Source organism: Mercenaria mercenaria, chromosome 16 (genome assembly GCF_021730395.1).
Source record: "Mercenaria mercenaria strain notata chromosome 16, MADL_Memer_1, whole genome shotgun sequence".
Taxonomy (NCBI): Eukaryota; Metazoa; Mollusca; class Bivalvia; order Venerida; family Veneridae; genus Mercenaria; species Mercenaria mercenaria.
In genome coordinates, this window is record NC_069376.1 from 56,835,186 (window position 1) to 56,848,270 (window position 13,085).

The window sequence follows — 13,085 nt, forward strand, 5'->3', positions numbered from 1 at the left end:
GTGAAATATCAATTTTATTTCACAATTGAGCATCAAAAACTGATATTTTCACGTGTGGCGTAGCCACGAGTGAAAATGACTTTTTTGGTGCTCACGATTGAAATAAAATTGATATTTCACTGACACAAACAAATTTTCTTTTTATTTCATGTGTAAAACTCTACTTTTGTTGCGTAATTTATAAAATGTCGAAAATCGCGGGAAAGATTAACAGAAAGCATAACACAAATGACGTCATTTTAACGACGTCATCGTCATTATGGTCCCCGGTATTCATAACGCTCGGTATACAATTTGACTTCGATCGCGACGGAAGACCGGTACTAGTTCGACAAAAACAGTAAAAAATAAAAATGATAATCTTCTGTTTCAAAACTGTGGATTATCACTTTTATTTCACTGAGAAAACTCTATAATTCACTGGAAAACATAAAATAAATAGGAGATAAATTACATGTAGATATTCATTTGTTTCAGGTTCAGTTCAATATGATTAATGATATGTAATGTTTTTATCGACAATCCATGTGACTTGGATTTCGTATATCTGTGCATAAAGTTTAATTATGATAACAAAATGAAAAGTATTAAGTGCATAGGGTAGTCAGTTATGATCTTCCATAGACTAACAGAAATATCAAGGTTTGATAATGTTTTGTAAGCCACGCGTACGGCTTAGTATTCGTTTTCAAGACATCGTCCTGACAACAGTTCGAATGGGTTGATGATGCTGAATCACAGCCGGGATGTTTGTATCAAAAAGCACGTAAGACAACAATGATAACATAGATAAAATTGACCTTGGTCCTTCCAATAAAGACATTTTGAGTTACCCGCATATAAGAAGGGTCTGCCTAAGTTGTAATTATGTACTTTCTACAGATATGCAATCAATTTTTGAGGCATTTCATACTTTACAGTATTGTCATAACATACGATGTTTCTCCCATGGACTATGCGAAGTTTGACTTGGATTTACATCATTCCTACCATTATTGATGCTACAAATGCTTTTCCCCGCTGACAACAAGAACACTTTATCAGCGTAATTTATATAAATTTATAAAACTTTCTTTATTTACAATCTTAACTAGTCCGTTAAAAAACGTAATTAAACATTTTTTGGAGGATTAAAGCATTTCTCATCTACCGACTATTGTTCTGTAGTCTTCTGTTACTTCAAAGTAACCCAGTTTCTCGGTTATTGAGTTCATCTCCACTCAGAAAACACTTAACTGTCCAGCTTCCGTAGCAAAGCATAGTACCTTGACGACTGTAAACTATTTACTTTTTTTCGTTTGACGTTTATATTCACTTAACACTTGATTCATAAAATGTACGATTGCTTCTGAAGTGGTTTGTTTTCAATATTCATAGAGATCGTTATTCTGCTTGCTTTGTCCTTAACAGCATCCGGTTGTCATTTATTTTTAAATGTCGTCAAACAACTGATATCCTTAAGGTTTGAGAAATTGCTGGTTTCATCTAGACTGTATATCATGTTTTTACCAACTTTTAAACGTGTCTAATTTGTAAAGTTAAAGTCTATATACATCCTGAATGTAAGACTAGAGATTAATCGTTAAAACATATTAAAGTTAAAATGTATCAAATTTAGTCTCTCTAATACTAAACTATATCAAGAATATTTCTACAACACATCGCCGTCCAGTAATCAAGTTGTTTATGAACTTTGTGTAATAAAATACTTTATTACGTACTTGTTTTAAGCTCTGTTTAGTTGCAATGGAACCTATTTTTCTACATTGACAGGATGCGTGACGTCCTTTGTGGGAGTCGTTGCAATAAAGTGTTCATAAACAACGATGTTGTCAATTTTACTAAGGCTGTCAACAAAATTTAATGTATATCATACATATAAAAGTTATAAGTTAGAACTGCATGTAATTAACATCGTTCCTTCGGTTAATTAGCTCTACATTGCGCTCCTGAGGTCGCGAAATATTTTCGCTCAAGATATATATGCATATATATTTCTCGATACAAATCGAATAGTAATATTCATAAAAAAGAATATCCTCTATACCCCTCAATATATATAACATTATTTAACCGAAAGGTATATACTCATTTGCTCCAAAACTGGTGGCCGGTTGAATAGTATTCTGTACAATATAATCTGTTTATTGAAACATATCTCGCATTGTCGAGAACATTTGGTTTCCGAGACATCATTTATGTTTCATAGATGTTTCTGTTAGAGAAAATATGATAGAGGAACAAAAGAAACTCAAAACGAACTTAATATGTATTTCATTGATAGATATCAGTCTAAGATACTACGAACTATTCAATAACAACAAATTTACAGAAAATAAGAATCCCATCACGGCTTCTGAGATTTATACATACTGTCAGCCTCTTATATCGTAATGGGTTTGTAATTGAACGATAAGGAATTAATCCCGATATCCATCAAATATAAGCTTCACGTCTTATATCACAGACTGTGCTTCTTTCCTTGATCGATACTTATAGCATTTCGGCAGGATTAATTAAAACCTTGTCATTTCATAAAATTGATACACATTATATGTCTCATGTAGTCATAATGTTTCGCTAATTATTACTACTTTGCAGTGAAGACATTACCATTGAACAAACAGTCGCGTGCACGAGAAATCGAAACACACATAACAACTAAATTATTGTTTCCTTGATGATGTCTGCCTCTCGCATCAAAGCTTTGGTCACGGTACGGAGACCATGGTCAGCTACAACGATCTCATGACAAGGTTCACCACTGCCGCATCACGTGTTCAAATCTCAGCAGAGCAGTTCTAATATTGTGGCCTTACATTCCATTTATATCAGATGTAATGAAATGAGCCGCGCCATGAGAAAACCAACATAGTGGGTATGCGACCAGCAAGGATCCAGACCAGCCTGCGCATCCGCGCAGTCTGGTCAGGATCCATGCTGGTCGCTAACGGTTTCTCTAATTGTAATAGGCTTTGAAAGTGAACAGCATGGATCCTGACCAGACTGCGCGGATGCGCAGGCTGGTCTGGATCCATGCTGGTCGCAAACCCACTATGTTGGTTTTCTCATGGCACGGCTCAAATATCTAATATGTCATGTAAATCAACTTGCAGTTAATAATAGTACATGGGCTTTCACATAGTGATGTTGTTCTTACTGTGTTGTCCATTGATATCGATATATTCTTTCATACTATTTTATATATAGAGTTGAGTTTTGGTCGGTACTAAGACACATTGAATATTTCTTTACCATTCATGAAAAGATTCAACGGGTTCTCCTTTTTCTTTCTCTTGGTTGAATTATATGCTTCGAACGATTTTCTGATAGATCTTATAATAAATAAGATTTGTTTTTGTAGAAGATAGACTTTAGTTTTGTCTGCATTTATAAATTCCAATGTGCATCTGTCTGGTAAGAAAAATAATTGCAATGCTTTGTTTTCGAATCTATAAATGTCTGACTGCATAATGATGATTGAAACGTTTTGTGACAGAGTTATAAATGAGTCGAAAGAAAAGCAACTGCAAGATACTGGCTAATATTTTGAGACTTTCTATACACATTCATACTTTGAATTCTTTGAAAGCTGATCGTTACTGGCTAGTGTATAATGTAATCAAATGAACTGTTTTTACCGAAATAACTTGCATTTGTAGTGTTCATTATTTTACTAATCTGACCTACGAATGCCGGTTTACGATATTGGCCAGAAATGCGACAAAAAAGTAACACCATATTAGTTTTTTAATTCACAGACTTGCATGAACAGATGATCAGAAGTTTTTGTTGACGACTTAAGACTTTTGCGACATACATACTGTTAAAGTTTTGTATTTGGTAAACTTGTGTATTTCCGATTCCTTGGTTTGATTTTGACAAAACTGATAAAGAAGTACTAACACTGTTTTAATCATAGTTTTTAATTTATTGTCAGAAGTCGAAGTCCAGCAATGAAAACTCCAAGAGCAAGCCAAGCCTTTAACTGCAACTTGAATTATTTCATACTCACATATCATAATAACACTGTCAAAGTAAGTATTTAATGGTATTAACACGTTAGTTTTTGTTGCGACATTTTATTTCGAAAGCAAAATTTGGAAGTATTTTGCACGTTTTAATTTCAGTACTATAATCTCATTCGTCTAACATGTAATGTGTAAACTGAGTGTTTTGTTTGAATAATAACTTTTAATCTGTAACATCTTAGAGAGATACAAGCACCATAAGAATGGAAAACGCAACAAGAATGGCATATACAATTTACACCGTAATAATGTGATATATACTACCTCGTACTAGATCATATTATTTTCTGGAAGAATGACCATGGGGTATTTGTATATTAGAATTTAACAAATGATTCTTTTTTTTTTGGTTGGGTTTAACGTCACACCGACAAATTTTAGGTTATATGGCGACTTTCCAGCTTTGATGGTGGATGAAGACCCCAGGTGCCCCAACAAATGATTCGGAGACAGAAATAAAAATAGACATGTCTGTAGAATAAAGATTTCTCTTGGCATCATAACGTCTGCCCATTGCAGCTTAAAGTATTTTATACGTCAAAGTGTATGTAATCTAAATTTATTTGCTACTGTATAACTTATTTACGACTTGAAGATTTATTCAAGGAGTAAAACACGTTTCAAATTCCCGTCTTTATCAATTTTATTAACATATTATGACCGTGTTAAAATGTCAAATGACATTAAATCTGCGACCCAAAAATAAATCTTCAGTCCCTGCATATGTTTTTTTTTGGCATGATGAAAGTAGGAATATGTTATAATTTTTACTTAGTAAAACAGACAATATTGTAAAGGGGATAAGATATGTCACGGGAAACGTCCTCCATTTTGGAATGAATAACAGACTTTTTATTGGTTGTAGTTCGCCATTACGTAATGTAAAATGGTTTAGCAGGTTGTGGTCCATCGATAGTAAGTACATTATTCACACGAGTATTTTGCAAACATTCTTGGGACTTGCTTACCAAAAAAAAAAAAACAACAACGTTTAGGCATTTTTAAGATATGAATACGTTGCGTTTTAGCTGCAAAATAACAGTTAACACGGTCGTGTCGATGCCAAACTATTATTTGTTTAGTCTCTACCTTATAACTAATGTTTCTTAGTGGTGACTTTACCAGTACATAGAGACACCAAGGAGACAACGCCTGCTCTTGGTTTTCACTCAGTATGAATACTTCCTATCTTTAGAGCAATTAACCTCGTTTTGAACATCTAACCATTGGAATTCGAAATGCCGTCAACACAAGTTTGAAATTCATCACACTGTCATTTGCCAAGAAGTCATGAGAGGAAAGAAATATCAAAATTGTATCAATAACACCAATTTCTTTCACTAAATTTATAAGGCTAGAGTTCTAGGTAATTGTACTTGTTAAGGATCAGGACGTCTAGAGATGCTTAACTTCTCTGTGATTGATAAGTCTGACATCAAAAAGGAATATTTCCATTTAACCTAATACGCTTTTGTGTCTGAACAACAAAGAGATAATACAAAACATTGATTAATGTAAATCCCTATAGTGAAATATTCCAAAGAAAAACTGTTATTATCCAAACAGGACGAATTAAGACCTCCTTTCATCAGATAATGCCAATCAATTGCCTGCCTATATAGGAAGTCTGGCTGTCTTAACGTGATGCTCATATACTTTGCCCAAGTGTTGTAATCATCATTAAATAAATGTTACTGCATAACGGAATTCTATTCCAGTCTGTTCTATATCGTCGAAATAGAAATGCACTGTTCAAAAGCTAAGCTTTAAACAGCATTAATTCAATGATTAAAGTGATTAAAAGAAAAATTGGCATGAGAGGGAAATGTGATCATTGGAAAGATAGTAACAAGTTCGAATGTTGGTCTATAACTCAACTTTACTAAATAAATATAATGTCAAATCTCAAAATATTTAGTAATTTTATTTAAAACCTTTGGTACATGCTGCCTCAGGATTTCCAAAGTACCAGTACTATTAGTATAAAATTATAATTGACAACATATATAGTAGCATTTGCTGGCAATGTTACTGACTTAAAGCTAGGAAACTTTTAATAGACATGACTACAAGTTCTAATATATTTCTATGACATTATGTACAGAATTACTGTGATCATATTTAAGTTATTGTTTCTGATATCATTCTTTAGAGTTGGACTTCCTCTTGCTTATCTATAGTTTTAAGACACAAGAAATCGGTGAGGTCTGTAGAAATTTATCAGACTTCTCATATAAATATAACATATTTGTTCTGCAATGGAACTAAATTTGTTTCATCCCATTATCAATCAGTAAAAGACACACTTATTTCGGATCTATAATGAAATTGATAAAGCTAAATATATTGTTTAGTATAAAAATAAACAAACTGGTATGAACAATAATTTTATATCATGATGAAAAAACAGCAAGAAAATCTTTGCGTAGAACATATTAAATCAAATTCAACTACAAACGTAAGGAAGGTTTGAAAAAATTAAGTGCTTTTTTTCCATATTAGGGGAGTCAAATACCATTGTTAACCTTTCAGGATCTACTTTGGTTAGATCGGACAGTATTAGAGCTTAATATGTGGAAAATTCAATTCCCATTCTAGCAACTGTCTAAACATAAAATGCAATTGTTTAGTCTCAGATAAATCGGTGAGGCTTATCCATTATAACTTTGTAACAAATTGCATGTTTTTATTAATTGAGAAAGAATTTTAGTTTGTTTGCGATGCTATGATTTTCCTGATGCCTTTTAACAGGACATGAAGTACAAATAAAGATTAAAATAATGCAATGTTTCGGGACATATTATTCGCCCATTCTTTTCATTATCAAAGACGTTCGCTATAAAAAAGATGATGAAGGTTTTGTGATTGCAGAAAAGTCACATAAATATTATATAGTCGAGGAAATAATTCTAATATCAAGCCTTACTCTTTATTGGTGTACCATATCAGCACAATGTCGTTAAATGATGATAAAAACGTTGATGAAGTTTGTCTAGTTTCTTTTACAGTCGTATCGACTTTCAAATTCGGGGAGTCGCTTTTAATTTCCTTTCACCTAAACACACCAACTTTATTCAAACCTGTCAAAACAGAAACACCGAACAGTAAACTATTATGCTTAAGACAGATTATTTTAGTCTTTGTACTGTTGTTTTCACATTTTAAAATAAGGCTGACAACAACTTCATATCTATGAAACTAAAAATACACTGCTCTATATGCCTTTCCACCTGTCAACATGCTAATGTTATCAAAATATGAACTCTTTTTAAGTTTGAAATATCAAGATTCCCGCATAATACCTCGTTCACATGCAATATCAACACTTAATGTTTCACGGTGCCTATCCATATCGGCGGACTCTTAGCGAAATTTGCTATATCGGCGGATTCTTTGCGACGGTACCGGCTTTTCGTTGCTATAAACAATGTCCAGGTCAATAAATGAGTCGAAAAATCGAGCTGTCATCCATGATAATAGGTATGCCGCTCAAAAATAAGTAGAGCACATAACATTAGAATGTCCTTACTCTGTATTGTAGTGTTTACTTTTTAATTATCAGCCATTTTTCTCGCAAACCCGATGAAATTAGTTGGTGGTGTACTGACATGGAAAACTAGCCCGACCTTTCCACAGTATTTAACGAGTTTTTGCTTTGATATCATACGTATCAAGCGCATCATTGTACTCATTTTTCAATAATCTTCCAAAACATACTGACAATTAGGCCGAAATGTAAACAGAATTCTTCAAAACCCCTTACTTTCGGTTTTGTCGTGGCACCGGCGGTCTCTCTGCACACCAGTTTTTGAAGCACAGGCAGGCTCTGCATTACGCACAGGCAGGCTCTATGCTAATTGGACGCGTTATAGCTTAATACATTTGGTTTGTAGATCTGACTTTTTATAACTGTCAACATCACGCTTTATTTCAAAACGTCAAAAACCAAGCTGAAAATGAGTTTACTTTCGACCCATAATATTACTATATTGAAATACTTAAAAGATTTGTTACCTTGAAGTGACAATTTTTATATTTAGATGTAAGAGTTTTTTTATGGAACCAGGAATCCTAAAGACGTCTGAAAAGTCAAAAGGCACATTTAAATTTCGGATGTTCAAACCCCTTACATGCACGCTTCGTTTCACAAAAATTCTGTTTGTGTAGTGCTATGAACAGTCGACACCAAATAAGCTGCTGAGTTGTTTTCCTCTAAAATTTCTTTCACCAGTGTCGGTTTCAAATGTTCTACGGGTGTACAATTTAAGCTGCTTTTTTAATCTTTCCTGTGTTTTTTTCCAGATAACACAGATTGTGCAGGATTTTGAAAATGATAAATTGTTTTACTGTTAATAGGGTCGATATCAATATTTTCTTACTTGTACGAAATACACGAGGAGAACTCTCGTTTATTTTAAAATCAAGCCACCCGAACCCCGTCGGTACCCACCTTGGCACAATAAATGGGCAGTTTTTGTAATGACTGAAAAGACTGGTGCTCGCCCGACCTCATATGCCGCGCGGGGTCCGACAGACCCGTTTGAAAAGTGACTTTAGCATTACATCTTTGAACTGCATATCATCTTACTTGTGTTCTGAATCCTTTATTTGAATCCCTTGCTTTTAAACAATATAATGTATAGTATGAATTTGCTTTTTGACATTCCCATGCGACGTTGCGGTACGGAAAGAGTTCGAATCCTGGGTCTGCCATACAAAATATGTTTTTATATTTACATTTGCTATTCCTATTACACACAACAGCCTGTTTTATCGAAAGAAATGTAGATATGGTGAACCGTTTAGACTACCAATATAAATTTGTGAAGTTCGTACAAGTAAGAAAATATTGATATCGACCCTATTAACAATAAAAACAACTTACCATATTTAACTATCTGCAGTCTGTGATATCTGAAAAAGAAAACACACAATAAAGATAATAAATAATTAAACAAACAAAAAAACAGCTTCAATTTTACACTCGTAGAACAATGGAAACCGACAACATGGACACTGGTGAAAGTAATTTAAGGGGAAAAACAACTTTACAAAGTAGCTTTTCTTGGTGTAGATCGGCTATTCGTAGCAATACACAAACAGATATTTAGTATATTTTGTGAAACGACGCATGCGTGTAAGGGTTTGAACATCCGAAATTTTAATTTGCCCTGTCAGCTTGGTTTTTGACGTTTTGAAAAAAGGTGTGATGGTTTACAGTTATAAAATGTCAGATCTACAAACCAAATGAATTAAGCTATAACATGTCCAAATAGACATTAGCATAGAGCCTGCCTGTGCGTAATGCAGAGAGCCTGCCTGTGCATCAAAAACTGGTGTGCAGAGAGACTGCCGGTGCCCCGACAAAACCGAAAGTAAGGGGTTTTGAAGAATTATGTTTTCATTTCGGCCTATTCGTCAGTATTTTTTGGAAGAATATTGAAAAATGAATACAAGTAGTGCGCTTGATACGTATGATATCAAAGCAAAAACTCGTTAAAGACTGTGGAAAAGGTCGGGTTAGTGTTCCATGTCAGTACACCATCAATTAATTTCATCGAGTTTGCGAGCAAAATGGCTGATAATTAAAAAGGAAACGCTACAATACATAGTAAAGACATTCTAATGTTCCGTGCTCTACTTATTTTTGAGCAGCATACATATTATCATTGATGACAGCTCGGTTTTTCGCCTCCTCATCCGATCTGGACATTTATTTATAGCAAAGAAAAGCCGGTACCGACGCAAAGAAACCGCCGATATAGCAGATTTCGCTAAGAGTCCGCCGATATGGATAGGTACCGTTTGTTTAGTATATTTTTTTCCATTATAAGGAACAAGGAAAATAAAAAATGCATTCAACATCGTTTAGAATAACTTTCGGTTGAAATTTGTGAATACTTTCCAATTAGATATGCGTCATGGTAGGTGAAAAATATTTCCATCCATCAGACGTTCTGCAAAAAATGAAATGCAGATCTTGCCATCCCTCTGAGTCATAGCTGGTACTTATCTTGAGTAATGATGTCATAAAATTTATTTTTTTCATTTCTTTTTCAAGTTGATATGTCCATTTTTTATTTTTCCCATAGTCCGTAATGCCAAATGACGTCGCCTCGCTTTCTTTCATGTAATCAATATTTCAAGAACAATATTTCTTTTAGTCTGTTTTATTCCAAGAAACTTTCAGTAGTCGCAGTAGACTCGCCGACGTATAATTTTGTGTGTGTACATATACGTTAATAACTTTTATGTCATTAGAACAAAGTGTAATTACTACCTTGTCATTCTTCGTGGTAAAGGGATTTACAGTATTCATGAGTTTGGATCTTGGAATTATATTCAGTTCTATTCTACGCCCTTGTGATGGTTCTCCTAGGAAGGAGGGAAGATTATACAGGATATGGCGGAGCCCTGTAATGAGGGGCCAGCATATCAGAATTCAAAGTAGTAGATAGACACTCTACATTGTTAAAAATGGTTGTTGCTTTATCAGTTAAAATGTACAAATAATCTTGAAAACAATTGGCATGTATACAACTTCCAGTGTTACAGACAAGTTATATTACATACTTTCGTTCTTTAAATGTTAATCAGAAGTTAACAATTTACGAGCTTTCCATTTGGTTTGATTTGATAACTAATGTTCTCAGTACATCGGAAAAGGTAGAATCTTTTATCCTTTCTCAAAACCTAGCTTTACATCCTCTCGTGCGTATGCGGGCACGTGCATTTTCATTATGAATTGTTTTGTTATGAGAAAAGCGAAAATACAACATGCCTATTTGAATTATTTTTCTAAACAAAATGACAGGCAGGTCTTTGATGTTTCATACAGACAACATTCTCTTTGAACAGTTTACGGACAGATCCCCACGAACAAGTAATTGATAAAAGTGGCCAACTACCCCCACACCCCACCTCCCCCTTTTAAGTTTTTCCCAGAGTTAAATAGCGGATAACAGTTGCCTTCAACTGTTAAATGTAATTTACCTTGATAATTTTGTCATTTAAAAAGTTTGTACTTAATAATAAATTAATTCTTTTATTATATGCACAAATCGTCGGCTGGCATCGAAAATCTTATTTCCCCACTTTCGATACTTCACAGGACATACCTTTTCAGGACAAGATTTAAGGTTTACAAACATTGGCTTTGTTATGTATCAGAGTCAGGGATATGTCTTTTTCAGAAGCCATGCATGTATGTTCAGATTGTGATAAATGATATATTGTTAAAAGGACACACTGTTTTGTATATTATGATTGTTTATCATTAATAAGTAGTCCTGTTAAGCAGTAGTAGTTGACAGCAATTGACTGGCTAAACTAGTAAATTCTGGTATATATATATATGACTGCTAGTATTATATCTGCTAATATTCTTCTTGGTTGCATTCCATGCTTCCAAGGGGTCATTTTTACGGATCACAACAGCAGTCTTTAAGTGTCGTGTGGCGGCTGTAAAAAGTCTCCCCGTACTTGGATTCAATGTTGTTATATTTTCTTGTCCTTTAGGATCATGGAGTCTAATCATTGACAACAGAAGTGTATTAGAGTTCCGCTAAAGCCGATGCCAGGGGGCGTGAGAGGTGTTGGACATTTCATCAAAATCTCATGAACCGAGTCTTTTATTATTCTTCTTTGTTGCATTCTATGCTTCAAAACGATCTTTTTACAGTTTTTTTTTTAAATTAGCATTATCACGATTAAACATGAATTATGTTTTAACAAGCCGTTTTCGTGGTTGCGGAACACCACTAAATTTCTACGACGTCATTCAAAATCTGTTTTAATATTAATGGCCAATATTTTTAAATACGTACAAGTAAAAAGGTTTAGTATGCTGAGTAAAGTCAGCCCGTATGCACGAAAGCTTTTTCATTTTACATATTTTAAATTTTTAGCAAACTTGCAACTATTTACCGAAAAACTCTTTTGTCTTTAAAGAGTAAGAATGTATTGAGCGTATCAATTAAGTTTGTTTGTTTGTTTTGGGTTTAACGCCGTTTTTCAAAAGTATTTCAGTCATGTAACGGCGGGCAGTTAACCTAACCAGTGTTCCTGGATTCTATACCAGTAATAACCTGTTCTCCGCAAGTAACTGCCAACTTCCCCACATGAATTATCAGAGGCGGAGGACGAATGATTTCAGACACAATGTCTTTTATCAAATCGTCACAGAGAACATACGCCCCGCCCGGGGATCGAACTCGCGACCCCGCGATCTGTAGAGCAACGCTCTCCCTACAGAGCTAAGCGGGCGGGCTGTATCAACTTAGAGGCGTACATGCTCTGGTTAGTAACTAAATACACTGTAAAAATACCGTAAAATTTAATTGGTTTTACGGTTATACAGTGACGGGTACCGGCCTGTAGTAAATGATACGGTATAAGACCGTTGGAACGGCGTGTTCTCTGGGACAGCGCGGTCGCCATGTTATTGATTCGGCTTTGAAAACAAATTGAAAATTGTACGTTTAAATCACAGGTGCTAGTAACTAAATCCTTTTTAATGTTCTATAGTCCTATTTATGTATATACGTAGTAAAAGTATATAGCGGAAGTCGAACACAATGTCCACAAATGAACAAAAAACAACATATTCAAAATAGTCTGTAACAAGTCCAACCCTTCTCTGATGTATGCCCGGATGAATATCTGATCCAAATATCACTTTAGTTCATGTTTCTAACGTTTTTCCTCCCTGTACGGGCTCTAAGTTTCACCAAAAATATTCACAGTTTCCAGCTCGTCAAAACCGACGTCCAGTAAAAGTCACAGCAAACAACGCTGAACTCGGGAGTTTTCAAGAGTCAAAACCACTTCTGTACTTGCATTATCATTTCCTATGAATAAGTCCATTATTAAACTTTCGATTTGTCACAACTGCTACACTGTTTCGTCCCGAGCGAATGCAGAACGTTAATAAAATCGAAAACTTCTCCGGCCGACTGTAATGTTGACCTCTATTTTGTTCCTCAGTGAATGCTGAAAACGGAAATGAATTTGATTGACTGATTAAGAAATTGCTCGTTGGAAAATCCCATGATT